General features: G+C 44.5%; 1 protein-coding gene across 1 annotated transcript in view; it reads left to right on the forward strand.

The window, feature by feature from the left end:
* The window catches only part of LOC138481018 (sodium- and chloride-dependent neutral and basic amino acid transporter B(0+)-like), a 401,144-nt gene that overhangs the window by 212,402 nt on the left and 171,694 nt on the right, over positions 1-17,048 (forward strand). The gene's annotated exons all lie outside the window — the stretch shown is intronic.

Here is a 17,048-nt window from a genome sequence, read left to right on the forward strand (position 1 = left end):
GGTGCATCCCTCTGCAACAACCTCTGTGCCGCTCCCAAACTTGAGCAGGCCGAACCTCAGGTTCTGGAAGCAACTCAAGGCCTTCCTTTTCGCTTCTGCTTTTTCTCTCTCTCCCCCCTGCTGATGTGCTTGTCTGCTGCACTAACTGGTTACCTGGACTCCCTCTGAACCTTATGGGGGACCCGGGACCTTCATGACCAGTACCCCCAAGCGCTGCCGCCAGGCCTACCGTGCACTGGGTCCTGTATCTGCAACCCTACAGTCCCCTACCTCCTTGCACTTACTTAGAACCGGCACCTCAGCTGCACTTACTTCAGCTGTGCTTTTTGCACTCTCCCTTTCCCTTCCCCTGTACTTCTCCTCTCCCTTCACCCTGCTCTTGCACAATCTGAATGAAACAAGGCCTAGTAAGATTGTTTGTTTTGTCCCTCTTTTGTCTCCCCTTGTGTACAGGCGCTTTAAAAATGACTTATATCATATCATTGCCGATGGAACTTACTATGTGAGATGCGATTGCTCTGCTTGTTACCTGCAAAAAGTAGAAAGCCGCCTTGCCTTAAGAAATCTAATCTCTGGTTTGATAAGGAATGTACAGCTGTAAAACAGCTGTTAAAATTCAAATTGCATGCAATTGATTTGTTTGTGCTTTGGTATTTAGGGAGCATGCATTCAGTATGACATCCAGAAAGCATTCCATACTGTGAGAAACCAGAAGGTGTCTTACCCGCTAATCCCTGGGGATCTGACATCCCGGTGACCAGGACACAGCCATCGCTTTTCGATCTAATTCCTAGGGGTGGACCAATGTGGGAGAATCACCTGTGTGAGGGATGTTTGGGGAGTGGGACACCGGATGATGAGACGCAGTATCCCCTTCCTTGTAACACCTTTACACCCTCCTACCAAGTAGGGTATTTAAGTAGTCCAACTCCCGTCCCTTTTTTCAACACAAACACTTTCTCACGGACAGCATGCTATGAGAGAAAATGGACTAACACCCGAGCCGTATAGCTGACGTATCCCAATACAATGCTCAGGCAACCTCAGGCAATTACTGATCATCACACACTTCTGACTAATAATCTATATATCACACACTTCTGACTTCCATTACATTTCCCCACGCTGATAAAAGGTGGGACAGGAGAGCACACTCTGAGCAAGGCAAAGAACACGAGGAAACAGCAGTTCCAAGATGGTAGTATAACGAGAAGAGAAAGACAGCGTAACACAAGGGTGTCGCAATCAGGGAAGTTCCCTTGACCTTTTCGACAAGGAACCGTTACTTTCACGAAACCTCGAGAACAGAAGTGTAAGACCAAGAATCCAGGCTGAAGAACCCTGCATTGTGTGTCAGAGGTACCCGGGGCCCTCCCGCGTCAGTAATCAAGGCAGGGAGATTCTCCAGCCACCGTGGTGCTGTCCTTGGCTCCAAGAACAAAGCCGCTTCAGTGAAAGCAACACAACCCGTTAGTTGGGGAGACAGATACAGGACCGGTGTGTGTTGAAGCCAAGGTTGCAAGCAGCAACATTGTATGGTGAGTGCTGGAATGAACATTGTTCAAACGCGTGTGATAAGAGATACTACTGAAGTTAAACTTCTGATGTTTGATTGAACTTTAGGGCATGCTACAATACCTTTGACGTGGTGGTCCGGCACCACATGGGTACTATATCAAAGGTCTCTCTAAGGTATCCAGTAGAGAATGATTAACAGTAGATAAAGTTGGTCTGAGCCTGACCGAGGGAGATCAATTGAAAGAGAACGAAGAAATGTGAATTGAAGTGGTCCAGCGACGGCTCAATTCCAATCCTGCGCACAATCAAAAGTATTCGATTTCGATGAAGTAGAGAAATTTTGAAAAAGTACATGGATTTGGTCTGAGACCAACAGAGGGAGATCAATTGACATATTGGGCCTCATTATGACTTTGAAGGCAGACCTGCCCTTAATAAGGGCAGGGCTGCCTCCAAAATCGTGCCCGGGTTCCCTGAATGGGGAAATACCGGGCCATTCCGACTTTTGAGGGCCCTGTATTTCCACCTTCAGGTAACCCGGACAAGGTCCTTCCCCATTCTCATTCGAGCCCCCATAGGGCTCAATGGGAATGGGAAGGGTGCTAACAACAGGCCCATTAACAACAGGCCTGTTGTTAGCTCCCTGGTCCCCTCGCAGGACCCGCTCTGGACGTCTGGTAAAACCAGACGTCCAGAGCGGGTCCTGCAAGGGAACCTCGTAGTAGGGCAGAATAGGATTAATCTCATTCTGCCCCTCTCGTAATGAGGCCCATTGCGTTAAAGTGGGTTTGAGTCGGGCGGAGGGTGACCCAGGAGAATCCTGAGGAGAAAGGAACCTTTGAATATCTGTTTGTTGCATCAGGCCCTTTGAAGTAAGAAACTTTGAAAGGCAAATAGACGTTGACATAGAAGGCCCTGATACTCATGCTAGAGAAGCTAAAGACTGTGTTAAGCTCGAGTGTGCCGCCTTGTCCCGTGCTGAAAACAAGGGGAGGTCAATGGCTTGAATATCCTGACAAATCATTTCTTGAACACTTTTCGTTTGCATAACATTATTTCCCACACTATTTTGTATTTAGAAGTTAGGATTGGCAATAGGTTTATTAGTATAGGCCATTTTATTTTAACAGGCTTGACTAGTACTGCGTTATTATTATTTGATGGTCGTAGCTTGCTCCCATCTTTAGACTTAGACTTATATAGGCGCTTTTCAAACCCAATTGAAGTTCAATCAACACCCTTGAGCTGTGGTCACTTGTGTCTGTCTTACTGTTTGATACCATGCCTTCCTTACAATAACTTTTAACCCCCTCAAGCTGCCTATGATCGACCCATTAACTAAGCCACTAAAGCAAGGCAAAATGGAATTTACTTAAAATGAAGCAGCCCTCCAGGGTGATGAAGGTTGTGTAATCTTTGAAGTCTTTTAATGGTATGTGGTGGGCAGCCAAGCTCAGGTTGGGGGTGAAATAAACATTTACTCCCCCACAAGGCTTAAGAGCTCAGAGATAAGAGCTCAGAATACACCAACCCTCCCCAGAAATGGTCTAGACATGGGAGATACCAGGGTAAGCAGGCTGGATGCTGGGTTCAAATCCGTAGGAGGGAGGCTAAGGACCAGCAGAAGGGTATCTTCCAAAGCACCCAGGTGCTGTACTCCCATGGGATGACGTTAGGTGTTGCATCCTTGTGAATATGTTTGGAATTTTCCCCTGTTTTCAGTGTGCTCTATTTATAAATGTATTTTTTTATGTATGGTATATTCAATTTTAAGACTCCAACCCCCCCCAGACTTCCCTGCTAGTTAGTTGGCCCTTGTGAGAGAGTGTTCCTTCTGCCTCTGGCAAAAAAATCTGTCTTCAAACGTCTACCATTTTATTGTGTGCACTCCTTGCCTTCTTCCAGCTCCTGTCTTGTGAGCATAGTCTTCACATTCTTGGCAAGACGTCCAGAAATTAGCCTGAGCTTTTATGTCTCTTGTCTCTCCAGTCAGTTACTCTTTTCTTCTGCTGGAGAATATGTTTCTGAAGGGCTCCTTTAAAAAAATATATTCTATGGTTGTATAACCTTTATCAAGTCAAAACTAAACATTACATTAACAGTTTTACATAATAAATGCACAGAGTATAACATGTTTCTAATTAGAAAATCAGCAATTAAAATCAGAAATAAAAATCACTTTAATCATCAATTGTCATTAATGACATTTGATTCTAAATCCTTTTGAAATATCATTGAAAATTGAATAAGAACCAATAGAATAGACATCTAAATCTCACTCCAATTGCAACCAGATTAAAAAGCCTGTAACTGCAAATACCAAGGAGGTAGACCGACCAGCAAGGCAATATTGCCAAAAATAGTCAATTGACTCCAGAGCCAATAGTGATGAAAATCATATAAAATGTAACTCACCATTGCTTTGGAATTCAGGTCAACAAATTACTAGGTGCTTCAGGGTCTCGACCAAATTAGTTAGTTTATAAAAACAGCAAAGGCATAGATTGTTATATATCATGCTGTATCCGATCATTACCTCTCTAGTTATAACCAAATTCCACCTGAATCTAATAAACAAACATCTAATGGACTGATGGGGGTAAATGGTCAGATAAGAGGCCATTACACCAGCTGGTTTAAAATCAAGTCTCAGGTCTTTTAATTAATCATAATAATGGAAAGAATTGATGGTTAAAGCCCAATCTTGTCTAAAAAGTGTTTGTTTTACCTTTGTAAAAGATCTCGGGCTGAGAGCCCCAAATCACAAAGTAATTGAATACAGAAGTCAGAATATGCACACACAAATGTATCACCTCTCTCTTTAAGTATCACATTTAAATCATTGAATAAGCATTGAATAAGCAGGGTTCACTCATTGGACAAAACATTTTGTAATAAAAGAATAAATATTTCCAATAGGCTCGACTTTTAGGTGAGTACATGCCTAGCTCATACCTAACTGTGGCCAAGGGAGTGCTGTTCGGTACCTGGAGAACTTTCCTCCACCGCAAACCCTCCATAACAGACAAAATATCAAGAGCCCACAATGGCAAGATTTCTATGGCATACAACATTTTCGGCATGATTTTTCTCTCATAAAATTTTACACAAGGCAAGTGGGAAAAAGTTGATTACAAAGCGCCACCCCATTGGACATCATCCCATCTTTGACAATTACTTTATGCTGTTTAACAGAGCTAGGGAATCCCAAATATACAACATTTCTGACCCTCTCAAGAGCATCTTGACTAATTCGCCAGTTAAATCTTTAAACTTGTTTCTTATTAGTACAATGTACAACTTTAGTTTTATTAGAATTAATCTTAAGACTATGTACCGCAGCAAATTCGGAAAAGGCATCTATTAGACACTGAAGACTGATTGGTGTAATATAAAAAATGTTTAAATCATCAGCATAGGCAAGCCAGATCAGTTTCAAATTATGAATTCTAGGTGTAGCCAATGCTGCTAAAATTAAATGGTTACCTATGTCACACAAATAAAGATCAAACAGCCAGGGTGCGAATATGAAAACACGAAAGGCTCATTTAACTGTGGAATCTGATGTTTTACTTCATGAGGATATGACATTGTATTCTCAGGTACCAAGCAGGAGGTTTATTGAAGTTCTCCAACTGCCCTTATGGTGGATAGTGGGTGGAAACCATGGTCAGATGCTGAAAAAATGACATTAGTACCTGCTAAATCATTAACTGCACTCATTCATTTTGAGTGTTTGATGCAAGTAGGTTATAGAGGGGCACACCTGCAAAACACTGGGGAGAAATTCTCAGCCTGTTTACTTGCTTAAACCCCTCCTGTCCCCACCTACCCAATTGAATTAAACTCAGCTATGGATCATCAGACTTGTTTCAACATGTGGTGCATCAATAATGACCCCTGGTGTCATTTAATATCATGGGTGTCCTTACATTCTTCTAACCTTGGTCTTCAGTCAGTCTTGGTAATCATGTATTGTTTTCCTTTGTCTTTGTTTCCTCTTGTAAGATATATTTTAATTAATTCACAGATACTATGTCAGGTGGACACCTTGATCAAATTCACCCTAATTACTGTCCCACCCCAAAATTCTGGGCAAGAAACATGCAGTTTTATCAAAACACAAATGTATTTAAATAAATGAATTGAGGTAAAATCACAGTAAAGGTGGCCTTCAGCTTTTTTCAGAGGAAGTCAACAGAATGTTGCACAATCACAGACAACTGGTCTACAAAAACTACATTACTTTCCTCCATTTATCTCACTAGTTCCCAAACACAAGCATCTATTTACATATTACATTTTATATCTAAATTAAGTTCTACATGGTCCTCTCATTTCACTTCTGTCATTCATCAGCCAATATTTGAACACTTCCTTTGCATCAAAACATTTCCAAATTACACATGAAGTTACATTTGCAAATGATGCAAATATGTTGGTTTCCCCAATGACACCAATACATGCTAGAATCAAGCAACTTCCTATGTAGATATGTTGCTGGGGGCTGTAATTATGTGTGTGCAGTTTACAATATGCTAACAGTAACAATTCTGCAGGTTTTCAGTTAGGGAAGTAATGTTTTCAATCTAGAATGTGCAGACTATTTTGACTCACCCACCCAGATCCTACTATAATTATGCGAAAGGAAATGACACCATTAAATGTGCTCTTATTTCCTATTCCTTATTAGATATCTATGGTCTTCACAGAATTCACATTATCGAACATATCTTCATTAGGCCATGTTGGCTATATAAGTGATAGTGCTGAGGGTACCTTTGAATCATCAGTTATTAAAAACTACACTGTCATCGCTGGTAATGTTCCCTATTTTACACAGTGCTCATGTCATAGAGAAAGCAGTTCTATATTTATTTGAATGTTATCTATTTTGGCTTCAAATACTATGAAATCAGGATGTAACTCACACTAGAAAACTACAATGTTTTCTATATGCAGTCAAATATCACTAAATATCACTAATCTTTCAACATAATGGGAAGCATTGTTTCATTGTTGCATTTCACACAAAATATTAGCATTGTTCTATTTAGAATAAGCGCCCTGGAAATTATCTCCTAACTCACTACCACCCCCGGGATGTAGGGCAAAAAATATAGGTTGTTGCTAGAATTGAATTTGAGGGCCTTTCATAAATACTTTGAATTGATCCTTAATAGCATGGAGTAAGCATCAGTTAGGCATCTGGTGGCCCATGGTCTCGGGTCCTCTCTGGCATAGGTGAAATCTGTCACCACCCGTTTCAGTTTCCCTCCTGAACAAGGCTCCTCATTTTCAGATATTCCCAGCTCAGCACTGTTACAGTTGGGTCAGGCAGCTTGTTGTTAATCATAAACACATTGTGCTTTCCATAAGCTTTTTCTAATGTCAGAATACTCTCCTCTGTGCTCAGTCTATTTTAAAGTGTCCAAAATGCACTGGCTTATGTCATAATAATTCCACACTATATGAATGGCACAATCGTTCTATTGGGCTGCGTCATAGTCACCTACTCCTATTGAATCCCCCCAATCTTCCTTGTGTGTTCATGTGTCTACATTTGTCATCTGAAAAACAAGTGACAGGCAAAACTACTCCTATTACCTTTGACAGCAAATGTGTTTTCTGTTCCATAATTCATGGCAGCAAACTGCCAACTTAATGAAACCAGCATTATTATAATCCTTTATTATAGACAAGCTATGATTTGTTCTCATTTTGATAATATCTGATTAATGTATAATATGTGGATTTGATGTCAAATAAATGACAAAGGATCTGATGAGAGATAAAAGAGAGAAGGTCTTCTGATCTTTGAAACACACTCATTGGGCCTCATTATAATCTTGCCGGTCCAGTAACAATTGTACCGGTAAGCTTGCTGGTACCGTTGTTACTGGACTGGCAAACTATGAGTTCTGCTTGTGGGTGCCTTACCACTCGCCAGTTCTGACCTGGTGGGTGGACCGGCACCCGCGAGCAGGCCATGCCGAATGCACCGGCAACATTCATGAATGGTGCCGGTGCCTCCGGCCTCCCCATTCCCATTGAGTCCAATGGGACTCAAATGCGAATAGGGAGTAATTATTACCGGCACCCGGAAATGGGGATTTACTGAGTCTGCCGGGGCTGGAATGCCCCAGTAAGGCCCCATTGCCGGGTGCCGGTAAATTCATGACTTTACCGGCATGGCTACCGACAGAGTCATAATGAGGCTCCTTCTCTTCTTCCCGAAATCTTATAATTCCAGAATTAAGAGTAATATTCTCTTTTGATATAGGATCAATGGTAAATTACTTGTGTAATTTACCAAGGGAAATATACAAGACTGGACATGAGTTAAGTAAATAGCTGTTTGTGTGCCCTTAACTAATGATTGATCAGGTATTTTAGACAGGCCCCATTGCCTTACTTGCATTAGTTCTAGAAAATGGCTGATTTTTATGAGAGAGCAGGGTCAAAAGGTGCCAGCTGATGTACACGTGTCGTAAAATATAAATTATGGGACATAATCTTCTGTGAAGACCACATATTTTATTTTGCGGTATATCTATGTGATTTCAAAATAATGTCTCCTTGAAAACTCCTAAAGGTGAAGGAGGGATTTCTAGCTGCCTCCAAGTTGAAATTCAGGTCACATTGAAGTAATCACAATATTGAACCTGATACAAATGAACCACTTCTTTTGATCATACTTGCTCTATAAAACATTATAAAACATTATATAAAATCTACCATTTTATTATAAGCTTTGTATATTGATCATTTGTTGGAAAAATAAAACATTACAGTAGAAACACCCTGAATTAATGATTCATTTTCTTCCCTTGTATAGTAGGGAAAATGCATGAGTATGCTATTCAGAACACTAGACAGCATGTTTTTATTTTTGTTATTTAAAAACAAATAATAATTTGGTAACACAGGCTGTATTCTCCTGTTAGTCAAAAAACATGTCTGACACATTTGGGCCTTTTACATGTTGGAGATGCAGTTCGATGATTAGTAGGGAATGAAGCATCATCTGTGGAAATATGAAGCTGCTCAGTGTGTCATCAATATTTCGAGATTGAATATTAGTGCTAGCCATATTTTTCAGTGCGCAGGCACAGTTCACCTGTTTTCAATGTCTTTCAAGAATGCCTGAGTACAAGAATGACCAATGAAAAACAATGTATTTTTTGTTGCCTCTAGCTTTACCTTGAGGAGGCCTCCATGTCCTGTATTAGGTGCTGTCCATTACAAAATGTGTCACCTAATCAACTACTTTGTCAGCGCAATATTTCTCCAAAAAGGTGAATCGTATGTGGCACACTTAAAAAAGCAGTGCAACGTTTAAGCGCCCTTTGCTTTGAATTCAGGCAGTCTTTATTTGACTTTGTTTCTCCTCCCACTCTGTGCTATTTAAAATACATTTGAATTGCTCATGTGTCTTCCCACTAGACAAAGTAATATTGCCTTCTGGTTAGTATTTTTGGCATTATCTTAAAATATTATTTAGGTTAAAAACCATAAAAGCAACATTCAAATGCAAAGCATTTAATATTGTTCATAGATACAAATATAAAAACAAAGCCATTACACAACAAACAATCACAATATAACTGTTAACTGGGAGAGCCCACCACTCTATACCTCTACTACCTTTCACCTCCTCCAAAGAGAGAGACACTTTTATTCTATCTATGAGGAACTAGTCAAACCAGTTTAAGACCCCAAACTGTAGGAATACATGTGATAAGAGGTAAAAAGGAGCAGGTCTTGTGAGTAAACCCACAATATTTAGGTATAGGCATGAGGAACCAGAACCAAACTGAATGGTACCTAGAACAAACATTTAGATAATAAATTAACGTTTCTTTGCGTTGAGACTCGTGGTATCACCACCTGGCTATAAGAAGTCACTTGAATTTCAGGCATACCAGCCATTTTCAGGCAAATGGTTCTATGATCCACACTACATATTTCTCAATTGCCCCACACAATTCAATGTGTAATGATGCTTGTTTGATTTCTTATAAAGATCAGCATCCTCTATCCACATGTTATGCTTAGAATTGAGGTGATATTTGACTTCAACTTCAGAGTGATGGAATTTGGCAGGCTGTACCACCTTATGCAGTTTTTGGAGACCAGCTACCTTGTAATTTATAATCTCTAGAGGAGCTTCATGGCTCAATCTCTGACTCAAATATCAGTTACAATTGTATGGGTAAGGGCAGCCATAACTTACTCAAGAACTCAACGCAAGCCTTCACAGGCTTGGTTCTCAATTCATGCTCTAAAAACCCAGGTTTACTTTTAAATGTGTGCAAAGTATCACACTAAGACTGGAAGTTTCAGCAGTCTTAAGAACCCTATTTCTGCAACCTGTAGGGGCTCAACCATCTTTCTCCTCACAATTCATCAGAGCAGGAAGAAACAACTCAAGATTTTGATACATAAATAAACATTGTTCCTTCTAGCAATTTACTGCCCATGGAGATAATGCATTGTAATAATGCCCTGTTTGCGTAGAACACCTTTAATGTGAGCAGAACCTCTAACATGTCCAATAAGGTTACACCTAGGAAAATAAGTGCGTTAACCTTTTTAATTTTCAACCCATTCCGAAAAAAAGAATATGATTGCCGTTATTTTAGCACCCATTAACAGTGCCTTGCATTCAGTCACATAGGTAATGCTAAATCAGACACAAGAATAGCTTAGCTTTCTATTAACCATTTGTGTGTAAAAGGCTAGAAAAAATAGTGTCATATGCATAACTAAGTAAGGCACTGGGCCTCATTACGAGTTTGGAGGCAAACATCTGTCATTACCGGCATGCCGGTATGAACGTGTCCGAGTAGCCTTGATGCCGCAAACAGCCGCTGATTATGAGTCCTCGTGCCCGCGTGTACCAGCATGCCGGTAACAGAAGTACCGCCATGCCGTTAACGTCCCACAAACCCCCTGATATGGCATCATGAAATGCGCTGAACCTCTTCCTCCATCGACAACCTCTAAATAACGGTACCGCTAATACCATTAGTGTTATTGCCGGGTCTGTCAATCCCAGAACCGGAAGTAACATCATCGCGCAGGAACGGAAAATGCACTGGCGGCCATCTTCAAAAACACAATCCATTGCATTCCTCTGCAGACAGGACCTGTGAAGGCAAAATCCCAAACACTCCTGGAGGAAGATGTCCAAAGCAACCCAGAAAGACGCACCTTGCTTGCTTAAACCGAGATTTAGTGATGAGGACCTAAATATGTTATCCGACATGCTAGTGGAGCAGGCCGACTTCGTATTTTGTGCTGACCTGAGGCATCAAGCACAGCTAAGAAAAAAACAGATATGGGAGGATGTAGCGAGAAAGGTGAGTGCGGTTGGCACCACCACATGCACCGTCAATGACTGCAAGAAGCAGTGGACGACATTCACCTGCGAGTACCCAACATTTTGTCAGTCAATCGCAGCCAGGGGCTGGCAACAGGCAGCGGTGCATACTCCCCCATAAAGTTAACAAGGTGGGAAGAGACCTGCAGCTTGACAATTGATATGGAGGCCATCAAAGGTGTAGGCAGAGCGGAGTATGGAGTCCCATCATCGGCTTATGAAGGTGAGTGACCCTTTGCGCACAACACAAGTCACCACAAACACCTGACATCCAAAGTACAATTTTGTCCAACAAATGTGAAACCGATGAGAGCCACTACATGTCCCATCATATACACATTCACACATCCCTGTCTAGATGCTGGCCCCACCACTGTCACATCAAAATGCATGCTGCATGCCTCTCCTATGCCTAATACACACCCGATATACAGAATAACAGCACATGTCACACAGCACGCAAGCAACAACACACCTGTAGGCCATACAGCAGACACCATGATGAACATGTCAACACCTGAGGGATGCCAATACTACCCCCAACCATGCACGCACCCTATCTGCCACAATAACAAGCATACAACGATCCACATGGCACAAACTGCACAAACACCAATGCATGCATGATGCAAGTACTCCCATCACTGATGCCCTGCCTCGCTCTGTCCCCCACAGGCACGGATGCAGACAGCGACAGGCATGATGCTGGTGCACAGCCCAGGACACCAGCCAAAACATCCAGGGGTCAGGACGATGGCACCAGGCCATCCACATCCAGGGGCTCAAGGTTGATCCAAGTGCCACACAAGGCACACACCAGTGCCCAACCAGCTGCACAGCCCCCAACACATGACCAACAAACACCTGCCCCTGCATCCCTGGAGCCACATGTCTCACAGGAAGAGCCCCCATCTATGGAGACCGAGCATGATGGCTCACAGTCGGCAGCCACTAGTTCTGTTGGGGAGGCAGCAGCATCCACACCACATAGTGCCGATGAGAATGATGGGCATGTAGAGTACAGCTATGAAGGAAGCATCTTGTCGGGGGATGTTGTATGAACGCCCAGCCCGCAGGACACCCCACAGGTCACCCCACAGGGCACCCCTCAGCATGAGCCTGAAGGCGAGGGCAGACATGAAGAGTGGGCTCCATCAGTGGACAGCCCCATATTGGCCACATCAACACCAGCCATTGAACCATCCACCTCCACCGCAATACGGGACCTCAAGGGACGTTTGTCATGGATGGAGGGCCGCCAACAGGAAATGCATGAACTTGTGAAGCAATATATTGCTGATGGGGAGGCAAGACGCCTTGCCATATAGGACAACACTGTGGCCATCATCAAGGCCATTAAGAGAAACTCCAAGCGGGTCCATGAGGGCTTTGCTACTGTGGCCCAGATCCTTGCAAGAATGGCCAACACCATAGAGCAGTGGCATCCAGCAGCATTCGAGCAGCCATCAACCTCGTCCAGTGCCACGCCTGCCAGTACCACGCAGACCAGCCCTGTGCGCAGGTCCCTGTGCAGCGGACTGACATGAAACTTACTCCTCCGAAGAGGGGGCGGCAGTAGCAGGGGTACCCTGCACGTGTTCACTGGCAGTGCACCTGGACACATGTTGTGCACTTGATGTGTGGGGGTGTTGGGGGTAGGGGGGAGGATGGAGGGGGTGTGTGGGGGTTTTTGGGGGGAGGGGGAGTCTGGAGGGGGTGTGTGGGGGTGTTGGGGGGAGGTGGAGAGGGGAAGGGGGAGGCTAGAGGGGATGTGTGGGGGTGTTGGGGGAGGGGGGGCTGAAGGGGGTGTGTGGGGGAGTTGGGGGGGCGGGGGAGGGGGAGGCTGTAGGGGGTGCATGGGGGAGTTGGGAGGGTGGAGGGAGGGGTGAGGGGGTGTGTGGGTTGTAGGGTTCATTCATGTTGTAAATACCATCTGCACAATACACCTGTTGTGTTAAAAAAAAATCACATGACTGGACATTGCTTCTTCAGCATGTCTCAATTTATTGAATGACAGTGTACAGTGCAAATTAATCTCCAAACCCAGTGCCCATATTCCCCTTGTCACAGTGTCCAGGGTCCCACATCCATGTCACCCTCTGCATCCCAGTGCATCAGAAACTATGGTTTATCAATGATTGGTGCACAGCATGTCCCTCATGTGCATCGCGGCCTGGCCGATGTGCAACATCTTCTCCTTCCTCATCTTCATCTTCACCTGGTGGCGGCTGCTCCATTTCAGGTGGCAGAGGAATGTTCCGCTGGATGCACATGTTGTGCAGTATGGCACATACCATGATGATCTTGCCCACCTTCTCAGGATCATAATGAGTGCGCTACCCAACCTGCTCAGGCAGCGAAACTGTGCATTCAGCAGGCCAAAGGTCTGCTCTATGACCACACAAGTGCGTGTATGGGCACGATTGTAGTCCTCTTTGTGCCTGTTCTGCGGATTCCTGACAGGGGTGAGGAGCCATGGCTTCAGGGGATAGCCAGCATCACCTGCATGGGAGCACAATAAGGTATGTGTAAGGGTATTTCTTTTGTTCCATTTGTGCTCAGCCTGTACATCATTCATGCTCATATGCAGTATATCGTGAATTGCTGCTATTGACTTCACATCTGCGCAACTATCTGCCTTGTACACAACTTGGCACTCCATGGTGCTGGTCCTGGGTGACGTAATTCACTTAAGGGCCCTGACATTGGATTCACCAACCACCCAGATGGAGTGACAGGTTCCATGATGTAGTCACATATGAGGGTTGTGTGGCAGGGGATGGGACCAAATGCATGTTGGGTTATGTTTAATGCATTAGGCTAATGCCCAACGTGATACAGCTTGTTTAGTCTATCATGCTTATGGATAATTGTTGACGCCATGCACGTGTCCCTCGACGTCATCACACCAGTCACAATGGCAAAATATGATTGTTGATAGGGTCCCCCAATGTAGGGATGTTAGGGATGTGTTCCTGGTACTCATGTGCTGTGGGTGATTCCCCCCCCATTCACACCCATGTAGGTGTTGTTCAATACTAATGGCTCCAATTTGAGGCATCCTTGTCACATGTGTTTTCCCATTTGTATTCATCTGCACGTGTTGCCATGGTGTTATGCAGTGTTACTGTTGGGGAGGGGCCGTGATAGGGGATTTACCTGAGGGAGAAATCATGGAAGCATGACCTGCGAGGTGCTTCGATGCGGTCATTTGTAATCAGCTTTGTGACTGCATGATGGTGCATTGTGGTGCTGTGGGTACGGGCAGGTGATGTCCAGTGGACAGATACAGGGGTGTGCACTGATTGTGAGTCTGACATTTCCACATTGGTGTGTGGGCCAAATATGTCGGCCTCCATTTTCTGTGTCATGCATCTTATTTATGTGATTATGTGCACATTGTTTGGCAGCATGGAGAGTATCCAGACACCCATTGAGGTCACTCCCATGGCACAGAGGGCAGACAGGTTGCATATACATTTACCCCCCCCCCCCCCACAATACACTCCCATGGCCCAGGAGGCAGACTCACCCAGCAGCCAGGCATGTCGTGCTGTATCTCGTTCCATATAGCGGGGTAGCGAGGAGTTCCACTGCACCATTGCATCATGCGTGGATCCTGGGAATCTGGCAGAGCAATGTGTTATCATCTTGCTGGCATCACACACCATCTGCACATTGATGGAGAGGTATAGCTTCTGATTGTGGTACACCACCTCCACGGCATGGGACTACCAACTCCACGTGGGTGCAGTCGAAGGCACCAATGACATTGGGCATGCCTGCCAGTGCATGGACTGCTATTTTGGTGTCATTCACCTCCTGTTCTGTCCATGGTAGGGATATGTGGGCCCTTGCATGCTTTAGGAGTGCATCCAGCGCTTGGTTTTGCACACCAGAGAAACATGGTTGCGAGATGCCATGCAGCTGCCCCACTCTGTGCTGGTAGGTGCCTGTGGCCAGGAAGTGGAGCACAGACACCACCTTCAGCAGAGGGGGGATGGCGGTGCGGATGTTGATCAGGCTGACCAAGTCCCCATGTATCAGATCCACTATGGTGGTGATGGTGTCCCTGTCCAGGCGGTACAGGGTGTGGATCTGTGCTGGGGTTAAGTTGAATGGACTGGCCCTTATGCAAGGGATTGGTGGCTGCCTGCGGGGAACCACTGCCTGCACTGGTGGGATTTGCTGGGGCGGTCTCACCCTCCTTCTCCTCCTGCATCTCCTCTGTAATCCCTGCTGTACTGCCTGCTCAAGGAGTAGCAGTGCAGGCATGTCCTCCAGCTCCAGTATCGCAATTGCAAGTGGAATCAGTTTGGTCTTGGAAGGGGTGTGGTGTGTGGGTGTGCTCCTTTTCTGTAGGGCCAGGCTCCATTGCCTCCACCTGTGTTGATTGTGTGCACCTGTGGCAGTTGGGAACACAGCAGTTTGTTATTTACGGGTGATCCACGTTGCCAATATTGCCGGCATCATGGTGGTTCTTATTACCGGCATCTGAATGCCGGTATGTGCATGTCCATGCAACTCATAATGTCCTCTTCCTTGAAGCATGCCAGTATTAGAGGGCCGGTCAAGTGGCACAGCGAGTAGAGCGCTCGCTTTGATATCCGTGCAGAGCCCGCTAACGCAGGTTCGAATCCCAGCAGGGCCACACTCAGCCTTTCATCCTTCCAAGGTTGATCAATGAGCACCACACACCATGGGTAAAAATAAGCAGCGCTCAGATACCTGAGGGTTAGTAGCGCTATATAAATGCAAAATTATTATTATTACTGGCACGGCACCTGCGCGCTTGCGCGCACGCTGGTATGGTGGTGCACACCACGGCGGGTCCCTGTTGATGCCGCTAGTACCGGCATCTAGGGTCGTAATACAACGGCTCGGTACAAGATGCCGGTATTGCCTTACCGGTGCCGTTTTTAACAGAGCACCAACCTTATAATGAGGCCCATTGTCTCTCCCACACACATGGAACACCCAAACCTTCGGACATCATATCACAATAAAGAGAGTTGGTGTAGAGTTGGTGTAGAGATTGAAAATGGCAGTGGGCAGTGGGCAATATGCATCCCTGACACACATCCCTCCTCATAGGGCAAAAGGGGGGACCTCACCTCCCAGGCTAAACTGAACCTTGGTTTCTTTGTTGAGAAGGGGAGGAGGACTGATGCTAATCCCTCAATGATGTCCACATCCTCAGTTTATTGACCATGCCAAAGTTGAGGAGAGATCCAATAAGGCCATATCTGCTGAGCCTTAATGTTTATAACTTGTTCGCTTGTGCCGATCCCTTCTCTGAAGAACCCATGAGATAGTACTGCAACATTATTCTTTTCAAACCAATTCACCAATCATTGGTTTATCAGTTTTTCTAAAGTTTTCTGGGCGGCATCAAGAATGGATATTGGGAAATGCGATTGTTCTTTTTATTTAAAGAAGAATGATGGAAGCTTTATGCCAGCTTGACAGAACTAAGAATGTGCATCAAACTGCATTACACATTCAGGTAAAGACTGGTCCCCATAGATATAGGTAATGGTGGCTCTTTCAGGATTTTAACAACCTTTCAAATCAATAAGATGAGCAGGTCGCTATCAACAGTCTCACCTTTACCCAAACATCTCATGTCACCTAATCAGGTCAGGTCAGATTTTGAGAGATAAAAAATTGCTGGATCCACGCCAACGGGGAAGTTTTGGCACTATTCATATTTTCTGAGATGATGCTGCAATCAACAACCCCATGGATGGTGCATTTCATTGGCTTTACATTATATCACATTGTATTACATTATGATCCCGCTATAAGCAAGTATGATGATGGACATGCTTTCCATGATAATGTTATTGTCTTAACTCATGTGAGGTACCAACAACCTCCCCGTCCATACACCTCTGCACCCCACATGTTTGAGCCAGGCATAAAGATGTTATGAGGTGCCTGGAACCAGCATGGTTAGTGGTTGAGTAGGGCAATGAATTCCGATAGTTGGCACTAGAAATTAGCCCCTCCTGACTGATGCCAGATAATCTCTTTTCTCAACACATCATCCTTTCAGCCTCTCCTGCTGAAAGTCTTCCTCTGTTCCCAGGCATTTTGAAATAGGCCCAACCATATGATAATGTTACAGTGTGTTTCTCGTTGT

Source organism: Ambystoma mexicanum, chromosome 5p (assembly GCF_040938575.1).
Source record: "Ambystoma mexicanum isolate Mex_15411 chromosome 5p, UKY_AmexF1_1, whole genome shotgun sequence".
Lineage (NCBI taxonomy): Eukaryota > Metazoa > Chordata > Amphibia > Caudata > Ambystomatidae > Ambystoma > Ambystoma mexicanum.